Here is a 12915-nt window from a genome sequence, read left to right on the forward strand (position 1 = left end):
AATGATTACCTTTGTAGTACGCACCCCCATGTGTAGTTCCACACATAATGCTTCCAGTCATGTGAAGAATGAAACGAAGATGCAGCAATATCAATTAAATCATAGTTCTCTTCATGCAACAAAGCTTCCAACTCACCTATTTTGCTTAGCAGACTTGGTGAACAAACACTTTCATTCATTGGCATTCTGTGCATGTGTATTTTGCATATTTTTTATTTTCATACAAATGGTACCAGTTCCACTGGTTGTTTGTAACATGGGAACCTTTTTATCTGCCATAGCCTTCCCCCCATCTTTCCCCATTCCACCCACTAATAAGTACTGACCCCTGTCTGATCTGTCTACCCCATTATAATCTAATTCTCCCTTCCCCCTTGATCCTAGTTTAAATGCTCCAGCCTTCCCATAAACCTCTCCCCCAGCACAGCAGACCCCCTTCCATTTAGGTGCAAACCATCTCTAGCATATAGGTTGCATCCCAATGAAAAGTCAGCTCAGTGCTCTAGAAACCAAAATCCTTCCCTCTTACACCAGGTTTTTTAGCCATGCTTTGAGTTCTCTAATCTCCCCTTGTCTTTCCTGAGTTGCGTATGGCACAGGTAATATTTCGGAGAATATCACCTTGAAGGTCCTTCCCTTCAGCTTGCAGCCTAGTTCTTGAAATTGATTCTTAAGGAGCCTCCACCTTCCATGTATTCTGTCATCGGTTCCAACATGGACCAAGACAGCTGGGTCATGCCCAGCACCTCCCAGTAATTTATCAACCTGGTCCACCACATGCCGAACCCTGGCACCAGGGAGATTCCAAACCATTCGGTTGAGGAGATCCTGACAACAAATCCTTCTGATTATAGAATCCCCTTCTACCACCAACTGTCTAGGCATTCCTGCACTACCCTCACCACCCCTTCTAGATGGTCTGCCCTCCTGGCTGTTAGGGATAGCAGTGACATCCAGGGCTGCCAGCCCTGAGCTTGTCACCTTCACATCTTCACACAACTTGGCAAATCTGTTTGGGTGCACAAACCCAGGGCCAGCCTTCCTTTTCTGTGAGCCCCTACTACTCCCTCTCATTACAGTAACCCATTTTCCTACCTGATAATCCTGATTATCCCATCCACCCTCCACATCAATCACATTAGCTACCTGCTCAGAGAGCAGAAGACCCCTTTCAAGGTTGTTGGTTCTGCCCAACTTGTTCCTCCAGGTCTCTAACGCGAGTTTCCAGAAGGGCAACCCGCTCACATTTGTCGCAGTGGTATCCATCCTGCAGATGTTGCTCCATTGTTGCATACATGCAGCACACTGTGCACTGCACAAAACCTTCAACCCTGCTAGCACTCATATCCCAGTTACAATATTAATAGGAAATATCAGTTGTCACGTACAGGTCAGTAGACTCCTGTTATAATCTCCTGTTTTCCACTCTGGTTTTTTGACTCCACTTATCAAATGTCCACTTGGTCAAAGGTCCAGCAAGCAAAATACAGGCAAGCTCAAGAATGAGCAAACTCAGAGTGAGCTCTACAGCAAGTTATATAGTACCTGTAGCACCTGTGACCAATTAACCCCTCCCTTTAATTAGCAGACTGAAGGAAGGCAAGAAAAGGAAGAAAGAAATTGTATGTAAAAAGTGACAGAAAAAAGTGATTTAAAAAAGTAAAAGCTTTTAGCAAGACCCAAAGAAGAAAATAAAACAACTACAAGCACCAGCAGTCAAAAGTAAAACTTTTTCACTCCCCACACAAATTTCCCACTCTTTTTTAGCTATCAGCCAGCAAAAAATGCCAGACAGCATTACACCAGTATTTCACTGATTTACACCTTCAGCTCTGATCCTTTAGACCACCAATAGAGGAAATGTTGTTATTAAACAAGATGTGAATTTGAAATCTATAGAAAATGAGTAAAATAAAATTTCAGGGGTTTTTTTTCTTCGGAGCTCTGCGGTGCAGTGTATCGTTATCTATCTCCTTTGAACAAAAAAAAAAAAAAAGAATTCGCTGTACACACAAAAAAATTACATAGGGATGCTTTGGTTAACCACCGAAGAGGAAAAGCCTCAAAACCGGAAACCTCTGCAGCATAAGGTTATCTAAAGCTAAAACGATTTCTATGTATTGCATAGAGGTGGGAGGTACTAGAACCCCTGGTAGTTTTATTGCTGTCTGTGTCCACACTGGGGAGAGTCACCTTCTCTAATTGTCATGGTGACCGTTATCTTTGGAACAGAAAGGAATGCAAAATCCATGATGTTCCAGTTGTCACCAGAACAGACATAAAATTAATATCTTCCAATGGGGTCACCCATTTCAGTGATAACTAATGAAGAGGGAATTGCCCTTATTTCCTGCTAGGTTTCTGAGACCGGAAGTAAGGGGGGAAAAGCAAGGATTTTTAATCAAGCAGACACTTTATTATGAGTAAAACATAAAAAGAAACAGTACATGAAGTACTATTACAAATTTTTACAAAAGAAAGGATGATTTCCATTCCTAAACAGGGAGTCATAGCAAATGGCAGTATCGTACTTCAGCAACACAGTCAAGTAAAATAAAACTTAGCATGTAATCCTTAATTCCATAGTTAGCAATAGTACCAAATAATACATAGCATAGGTCATGTAGTACCGTAAATCAAATTTAGTCTGCAGGTAATGCAATGTACACAGGAAATTGACCTTCACATATCTACAGATTCATCATCTACACAGGTAGATGCTTGATCTAACCACCTGTCCTAAATTTTATATTTCGCTGGGCACCCTCTGTGAATATAAATACCTTTCTTATATGGCAGCGTGAGATTAATGGCAGCCACCTAATCTTGGACTGTTGCTGGTAATGCCCTGAACCAAACCCGAGCAATGAGCATTCTAGCCATGAAAAGGGTTTCTTGCAAGATGTTTAGATGTTTGATACTATCTAGATTGGGAAGGAAGCCCAGAAAACATTGCTTAGGGCAAAGAGTTAATGGAGACCCCATTCGGTCCTGTAGAAACCAGGCTACCTGAGAGCAGTGTCCTTGGATGATGGGGCATGACCAAAGCAGATGGTAAAAGCTGCCTCTGGTCTCACTACATCTAGGTCACAAGAGGCTGTGATGCAGTCGGTATTTAGAGATGTGGATGAGAGTTAGTTAGGTTCTATGCAAAATATACAAGTGGGTAAGGCGATCAAAACATTCGGGGAGACTAGTTTACAGGATTCCAGCACGTCAACCGAGTTCCCATCCTCAAGATCCTGCACATCTGCCCCCAATGGGTCTTCAATTGATAAAAAGGCAAGGCTTTTCACATTCCCTATTTTAGCTCCAAGAAGACTTTTGGTTTTAGATACACTTTTACTAACCTTTTAGCAGCCACTGTGCCTATTTCTTTTTTGGAGGGGTTACGGGGGTGGACATTGTCTTACATTACGGTCTTTGTGCATGGAATGCAAAATTGGATGTACAGGAATGTCCTCCGACAAAAGAGCATTGAGAGTTGTGGAAATGTAGGACACCAATCATAAAGTGATGACTTTTCTGTTATTTAGTTGCATGATTCATCATTTACATGGCCATCTAGCAAAGAGTATGCTCCCCTTGAATCACCCTTTTTTTTCTCTTCCCTTTTATTTCTCAGCTGGCAAGGGCTCTGAAACAAGTAGCAAATTATTTAAAACAAATGTGTACAGGGTGAAACCAGCTGCCAGATTAGAAGTGAAAATAAACTAAGTGAAAGGAAACTGCCCAGTTCACGGAGAGGGCAATAAGGATAGAGTGCAGCCAGGACATGACACTGGTGCTTGCAGATGCTGATAGACGTCTCTGACTGTCCCGCTGCTACAAATCTCCTTATAATTCATTAAGGAGAAATGTTCCTTGCAACATTTCACTTCTATTTTAGAAGCCTTTGTTTTACTTTCCATCCTGGATGGGTTCATCCTTATGTCAGGCGAGCCCGTTCCTACCGATGAATCACCATCCTGTATTCCCAAATAGGCCGGTGGTTCCTCTGATGGAAAACTGAATGCATGATTTAACTGCAGGTGTTTTAACTGTCTCATGGAAATGGAAAAAATTTTAATTCATAAAACATATTTAAGCCATGGCCATTGCAGCTCCACAAAATGTAAGGTGCAGAACGTAAGATTAAAAAATGTAAAGGTAAAGGGTGGCAAGATTAAAGTGGGTCCTCCACCCAAAAATTTCACTCTTCCTTTCCCCCAGCCTCTTAAACAATTGCAATTTTTTTTACACAAGTGAGTGCCTTTTTCAGTTGTACTTGCTTCCAGTTTCCCTTTCCCCACCTATGATGAGGTCTCCTTGGTCCAACCACCTCCCCCTTCCATCCCACAAGGGTACAGGACTAGTCTCACTGCAGTCAGTGATCTCACACATGCATAGAAGGGGGCCGGCTGTGAGTGATCAGGAATTGCTGGCTTCTGAATGAAAGATGGCGGAGTGGAAGATCAGAACTGTGAAGAATGGGGTGCATGGAAGACAGTGCTGGACTTCGTGGGGGGACAAATATGTTTATTGAATGTCAGCAACTAAAATACTTGGGGGGACATTTTTCTTTAAAGGCTAAGTTCACCATTAAAAAAATAATAAATACACATATATTTGCAGGAAAAATGTAAAATTGTAAAAATTTTTTTTTACAGGAGCCTGCAAAGCATGGCACCTTCAATCATCATAGATCACAGATGCAATGCCAAGCTGCTGCAGAGTCTTCCTCCGGCTCTCTGTAACAAGGTATAGTTGAGAACTACAATTCTGCCTGCCAGGGCGGGATGACTGACATGGCTGTGTGAGGGACAAACGCTATGGGGGAGATGAACGCCCGCATGCTGTCACAGGGAGGAGGGTCGTTATGGGGGTGGGGGGTTGCTTATTGACATGATATACCTTAAATACAAATGTAACATGTTGCAAAAGGAGGAGTTATCCTTTAGTGCTGATTCACACTATTGCGGTGCAGGAAACCACTCCGCATTTTTGTTCAAATCACATGCAGACCACATACATTCACTTTGTATGGCTCAAATTGCATCACACCCACAAGAAAGGTGTATGCACTTTTTTTTCACACTGTAGATGGATCACATGGTAGGATCACACCCATGTGATCCGATTCACCCAATCACACTCCATTCTGTGAACTTTTATGGGGTGTTGTTAATTTAACAGACACCCGCAGCTTTCGCATGAACGGATTGTGTGATTCTGACGCGGTGCGGGAAACACACAGAATTCGCTGTAAAGCCTGCACCACATCATTGTGAACTGGCACTTAAAGCTACAAAGATACGAAATGAATTCCGAAAACGAATCGGTTCAGCATAACAAATATGACAGCACAAAATTATTCAATGAATGAATGCATCTGAATGAAACAAAAATGTCCGGCATGCACATTCATTTTCTGTATGTCCTATGAGATAAAATATGATACAGCTGTGGTTCCTGGGCACAACAATAGATGTATTGTACACTGCATGCCCATATGCTTGACTTTACGGATATGTGCAAGAGGCTTTATGGTGTTTTATTATGTTCTTCTCATACATGTGAACTAGTTATAATGAATTTATATACACTTGATGGGAATACTTCTCTATATCACCTGTTATTCATAGAGCTGTGTAGCTCAAGTTGAAATTTGCATAAACAATTGATTCAGAACAGAGACTTTTCCCCCTGTCCACCCTTACTTCTTTTTAACTAGCTCTGGATAGAACTAATTCATTATGGTATGACTCCCTCAAGCACATCTGATCTTTGCATATTCTCTACTACACAGTTTATTATTTATTATAGGTACTTATATAGCGCTGTCAATTTATGCAGTCTTTGCATATATATTGTACATTCACATCAGTCCCTAACTCTCAAGGGGTGTACAATCTAAAATCCCTAACTCACATTCATACACACATACTAGAGCCAATTTAGACAGGATTCAATTAACCTACCAGCATGTCTATGAAGTGTGGGAGTACCCAGAGAAAACCCACGCAGGCACAGGGAGAACATGCAAACTCCAGGTAGGTGGTGCCATGGTTGGGATTCAAACTAGAGACCCTAGTACTGCCAGGCTGAAGTGCTAACCATTTAGCTACTATGCTGCCCAAGTTTACCAGTGTAACTGAACCTGAGTGAAATATTTATTATTATTTATTTATTACAGGTACTTATATAGCACCGTCAATTTACGCAGCGCTTTACATATTTATTGTACATTCACATCAGTCCTTAACCATCAAGGGGTGTACAATCTAAGGTCCATAACTCACATTCATACATACACATACAAGGGCCAATTTAGACAGGATCCAATTAACCTACCAGCATGTCTTTGGAGTGTGGGAGGAAACTAGAGTACCCAGAGAAAACCCAAGTAGGCACAGGGAGAACATGCAAATTCCAGGCAGGTGGTGCCATGGTTGGGATTTGAGCCAGCAACCCTAGTACTACCAGTGCTAACCATTTAGCCACTGTGTAGGGCAAGCTCCTTCTGCTTTGTACAGAGCAAGTATTTTTCTTGACTCACACTTGCATAAATATATGTAACATTCTGATATTGAGGACTGGACATAAACAGGTCTTCAATGGTATTTCATCCTGTATACCTGGCTGTTGGATGTCATAAATATCATGGAAAGGGTTTGGATGCAAAGAATCTTTGCCAAGTGCTTTCTTTGCAGTTTGTGCCAAAAGCAAGACCATTTCATGTTCTCTGGTTTATATAAATGCTGGACAGCATGAAAATATAGTATATTTGATACCTTGCTTTTCCTCTCCCACTTTCGCCGTAACTAACAGTACCAGTGCTAAATTGCAGAGTTGATTTTACCAAAATGAAGTAGCAAAAATGCAGTGCATGACCTAATACTCTCAAAAGCCCAACCTGCTACATTGTGCTACTGTATATATAGTATGCATTTTATAGAGCAAAATCTGAAAATTTTAATTGGTGATGTAGAAGCTAAGGTTATTTGTGCTTAGTCACATCTGTTAAGCTATGATGTGCTTAGAAGGAGGATCCACAAAGAGAAGCATACATTCAAGTTCCTACATGTACAGATGAGAGTTTGAGGCATACCAACCCCATAAAAATACATTTATGTTCATGAAAAATAGAAAGGGTAGGTACCATGTCCACATCCTATTTTGTTCATAAAGAAGGCTTTTTAAGGGAATATAATGGAAAAATGGTCAGACAGTGTTTTTGTGATATACTGTATATACTTTTTTCTGTGTGACCATTTTTTACTATATGCCCTTAAAAAGTCACCTTGCTACAAAAAACCCCTTATATTTTGATGTTCTAAAACGGTAAATATCTTGTGGATTTTATTTGCTTCTTTGTTTCATGTGAAACATGAATAGTTGCTTTGTGCAATTGCTAAAGTTTTGTTGCACCAGTGTTTGGGTACTAAAACCTTTAACCACTTGCCTACCAGCCACTTATACCCCCTTCTTTACAAGGCCAATTTTCAGCTTTCAGCACTGTCGCACTTTGATTGACAATTGCGCGGTCATGCAAGATTGTACCCTTATAAAATTTTTATAATTTTTTTCTCACAAATAGAGCTTTCTTTTGGTGGTATTTAATTGCCACTGGGCGCTTTACTTTTTGCACTATAAAAAAAAAAATTGCAAAAAATTTGAAAAAAATAAATAAATTTGCTTTGTTTCTATTATAAAATTTTTCAAACAAGTAATTTTTCTCCTTCACTGATGTGCATTGATGAGGCAGCACTGATGGGCACTGATAGGCAGCACTGATAGGCAGCAATAATGAGGTAGCACAGATAGGCGGCACTGATAGGCAGCACTAATGAGGTGTCACGGATAGGCGGCACTGATGATGGGTACTGATAGACAGCACTGATAGGTGGCACTGACTGGCATCACTGATGGGCACTGACTGGCACAACCGCTGGGCGCTGACTGGCAGCACTGCATTGATGGGCACTGGTGGGCACAGGTGGGTGGCACTGGTGGGCACAGGTGGGTGGCACTGCTGGGCACAGGTAGGTGGCACTTCTGGGCACAGGTAGGTGGCACTGCTGGGCATAGGTGGGTGCATTGCTGGGTGGCACTGCTGGGCACTGGTGGGTGGCACCACTGGGCACTGGTGGGCAGCACTGCTGGGCACAGCTGGGCGAAACTGGTGGGTGGCACTGCTGGGCACCAATCATCAGGGCACTGATCATCAGTGCCCTGATGATCGGTGCCAACCCCTGCTCTGACAACTTCTGGTTCTCGGCAGTACTTTCCTCGTGTTCTGACAGCGTGAGGAAAGTGCAGCCGAGAACCTGCAATTGCATTTCCCAGGGATCAGCGTGTCATTGGACACGGCTGATCACGTGGTAAAAGGCCGCTTTGATTGGCCTTTTACCACATCACGTGATCAGCTGTGTCCGTAGGACACAGCGATCATGGAGATCACTGGGTGCGTGCCCCTGGGGGCGTACAGGAGAGCGTGTTCTGGGAGGACATCATATGACGCCCTCCCAGAACTAGCCGGCCACAGTGTAGCCGTCATTTGGCTATCTGCGGTTGGCAAGAAGTTTAATGACCCTTCAGTTTTTATCTGTTTGGGGTTTGCTCTTCTCAATTCCAATCCTTTTCATTTTGGAGTTTAAGGTATTCCAATTCTTTTATTGCCCCATAGAAACTGTTGTTTATATTAACTGGACTGATGATGGTGAAAAGCTGTATGCAGTTTGAAATAAATAGCTCTGTAATATTACACTGTTTCTATGTTATAAACCAGTGGTTAAGAATGTATAGTTGGCCCAGGGCTATAAGAAATGAATTGAGTGGTTCTGTGCACTAACCTGGAATAAAACCTTTTTTGGAGATTTGTGCTGGAAGTAAGATATGTAGATACCTTCTGTTTTTTGAGGGCTCTTGTGTTTTTGCAACTTTATTTTTCATAATAAATACCCAACAGAGAGAAAGGGACCATTTTAAAAGCTGTGGTAGGAGTTCAAACCTGGTAAGACATGCACAAAGCTCAAAAGACACAGGAAACTGCCAGGTGATTTACCTCTACAGGTTCTACCATAAACTAATATATCAGTTTTAGGAGGACAAACTGTTTAATATTAATCTGTTATAAATATGGAAGCTGCCAATGCTAATTTTTAAAAGATGTATCTATCTCTCATGCCCGTCTTATAGAATAACCATTTAGTTATTCGCTTGTCATAAACAAGGGGTGTCTGTCTTTACTTGCTACATGCTTATTCTATGCCAATGACTCACCAAACAAAGAAGCTATAGTATGAGAATGAAGTCTAGAAATACATTAGAACTGAAAAGCATGGCTCCAGGTCAGTCCACCTTTCTTCAACCCTCAATCCGCAGAAAGATGCAGGTTCAAATCTTGACTGCATACATGTGAAGATCAATGAAACATGGTAAAATCAAGTACCTTAAAGACAACATCACAACCGCTCAGAGAAGCCTGTAAAATGCATTTCACACCGTGAGGCACTTACTTTTAACACATTTGACTAAAGGAGAGGAAGTTTTACTATGGCAACTGGTGTGTGATTATCTGTTTTCATTGATCTCCACAGTCAAGAAATGTATTGTTATTATTTCTAATAGTGTTACACAGGATATATATATAGTGGCAACAGTTTGCATAGCATTTTAAAACATAAAGGTTGAAAGTTCAGTTACAATATGATTCAAGACACAAGGTGGGCCCTGCTTGTGAGAGCTTGCAATATAACAGGGAGGAACAATTAGTACAAAGAGTAATGACTGTGCAGGAATGAGTTGATGGAGAAAGTAAAAATTTTAGCCTTTAGGTAGAGGCAGGATAGGCTTCTATGAAAATATAAGTATTTGGGGATAGCCTAAAGGCAGAGAGAGTGAGACATAGCTGGATAGATTGGGGTAGAGTGTTCCAGAGGATGGGAGAAGCTCTGTAGAAGTCCTGCAGATGAGCATGGGAAGAGTTGATGAGGGAGCTAGAGAGCATGAAGTCTTGGAAAGAGCGAAGAAGATGGCTCAGGTGATATTCTGAGACTAATATAGTGATGTAGCTGGAGTAAAATTTGTGGATGGCTTTGTATGTTGTTAGTATTTTGAATTGTATGCATTGGGTAAGCAGAAAGCAGTGGAGAGATTGGTAGAGAGGGATGTCAGTAAGAAGGATGAGTCTCGCAGGAGTATTCTTGTATGCTGAAGGGGGGACAGCCTGTGTAGTGGTAGGCAAATGAGGAAGGAGTTGCAATGGGTGAGGCAAAAGATAACAGATGAGTGAATTAGGAGTTCAAATGTTTTATTGGTGGAGAAGGGACATATTTTAGAAATGTTGAATGGAGAAGGTGGCAGGACAGCGATTGGATGTTGGTCTAAAACAGTGGTTCTCAACCTTTCTAATGCTGCGACCCCTTAATACAGTTCCTCATGTTGTGGTGACCCCCAACCATAAAATTATTTTCGTTGCTACTTCATAACTGTAATTTTGCAGTGGGAGGAGTAGTGCCACGTCATTGGTGTCAGTGGAAGGAGTAGTGCCCCATCACTGATGTCAGTGGGATGAATAGTGCCCCATCATTGGTATCAGTGGGAGGAATAGTGCCCCATCACTGATGTCAGTGGGATGAATAGTGCCCCATCACTGATGTCAGTGGGATGAATAGTGCCCCATCATTGGTATCAGTGGGAGGAATAGTGCCCCATCACTGATGTCAGTGGGATGAATAGTGCCCCATCACTGGTGTCAGTGGGAGGAATAGTGCCCCATCACTGGTGTCAGTGGGAGGAATAGTGCCCCATCACTGATGTCAGTGGGATGCATAGTGCCCCATCGTTGGTATCAGTGGGAGGAATAGTGCCCCATCACTGGTGTCAGTGGGAGGAATAGTGCCCCATCACTGGTGTCAGTGGGAGGAATAGTGCCCCATCACTGGTGTCAGTGGGAGGAATAGTGCCCCATCGTTGGTATCAGTGGGAGGAATAGTGCCCCATCGTTGGTGTCAGTGGGGGGAGGAATAGTGCCCCATCGTTGGTGTCAGTGGGGGGAGGAATAGTGCCCCATCGTTGGTGTCAGTGGGGGGAGGAATAGTGTCCCATCGTTGGTGTCAGTGGGGGGAGGAATAGTGCCCCATCGTTGGTGTCAGTGGGGGGAGGAATAGTGCCCCATCGTTGGTGTCAGTGGGGGGAGGAATAGTGCCCCATCGTTGGTGTCAGTGGGGGGAGGAATAGTGCCCCATCGTTGGTATTAGTGACACCAATGATACTTACTTTGCTGACCCCTGCTCCAGCCTGGGCTCGCTCTCTCACTTACCTGTCAGCTGTCTTCCTTCTCTGGCCGCTCTCCTCTTCACTCGCTCCGGCAGCTCCCTCGATCTTCTTTGATGTACGCGCGCTGCCGCTCGGCTCCTCCTCTCCAAGCTCCACCTCCTCGCCGGTGATTGGCCGCCTGTGTGCCTCTCCTGAGCTACAGTTCCGGTGGCCAATCAGCGGCGAGGAGGCGGAGCTGCTGAGCGATCCCGGAGGTGTGGCCAGGTGACAGGAGCAGCGTATCATCCCGCCCACACATCGCCTGAGACGGAGGAGCGGTGTCTCGGTTCCTAAGACCATCGGAAATATGTGTTTTCCGATGGTCTTAGGCGACCCCTGGGAAATGGTCGTTCGACCCCCAAAGGGGTCGCGACCCCCAGGTTGAGAACCGCTGGTCTAAAAGGACAGGTCAAAGTCCAAGATAACGCTTAGTATGAAGGGAGGGATTGATAGTTGTGCCATTGATATCAATAGAAAAGTCAGGGAAGAGGAAATTATTATACAGGATTTATATAGCGCCAACAGTTTGCTAAGCGCTTTACAATATAAAGGGAGACAATACAGCAACAATACAGTTCAATACAAGAGGGATTTGAGGGCCCTGCTCCTTGGAGCTTACAATCTAGGAGATGGTGTGCCATCCACACTGATATGTCAGTAAGTTAGTGATACATGAGGAGACTGAAGGGGTAAGCTGAGGAGTAAAGAGAAAGATTTGGGTGCCAACATATAGTTGAAATTGGATACCATTGACAGGTTATCAACTGACCAAAGGAAGAAGCATAGATGGAGAATAGAAGCTACCCAAGGAAAGAGTCTTGGCAGACCCCTAAAAGAAAAAAAGAACAGGAGAGGAGAAGATAGAGTAGTAGGCGACACTGAAGGAGCACTTAGGTAGGATGAGAATCAGGAAAGAGCAGAGTCTTGGAGGCTAAGGGTGTGGAGTCTTTTGAGGAAGAGCGGATAGTCAACTGTATCAAAGGCAGCAGAAGGTCTAACAGTGGGAACACAGAGTAGTGGTTTGAGTGGTTTGTAAGTGAGTTTTAGTAGACAGGGGGGTTATTTACTAAAACTGGAGAGTGCAAAATCTGGTGCAACTTTGCACAGAAGCCAATCCGCTTCCAGGTTTTAGTGCCAACAAGCTGAAAGTAGAAGCTGATTAGTTACCATGTACAGCTGCCCCAGATTTTGAGTGCACCAGTTTTAGTAAATCTCCCCCCGTTTTCAGTGAAGTATTGTGGGTGAAAAACGCCAGATACTGTATTACTTCTGTGTCATTCTCACTTTAAAGTACACCCGAGAAGTGAAGTATGAAGGATTTTATTTAGTGGCTTTCTTCTAACAATGCTAGTTGCCTGGCTGTCTGGCTTCAATACATTTGAGCACTGAAGAAGCATGCTGTAAATGAGTGCCAGAATGTCTTATATTGGTATTTGTTCCAGGTCAGCAACTAAGAAAGCACTGGAGCCATTGCATGAGAATAACAGCCAGGCAGCTAGTATTTCCAAAGGATAGGTCAGCAATGGCAGCCTTCATTTTTCTTTCATGAGAAGTGTTCATTGTCCAGGAAGTCCTTACGATGTATAAATCAGAGTGCCTTGTAAAATACCTTGC

This window comes from Staurois parvus, unplaced genomic scaffold (assembly GCF_062004578.1).
Source record: "Staurois parvus isolate SC_StPar_1 unplaced genomic scaffold, SC_StPar_1.0 ptg000525l, whole genome shotgun sequence".
Taxonomy (NCBI): domain Eukaryota; kingdom Metazoa; phylum Chordata; class Amphibia; order Anura; family Ranidae; genus Staurois; species Staurois parvus.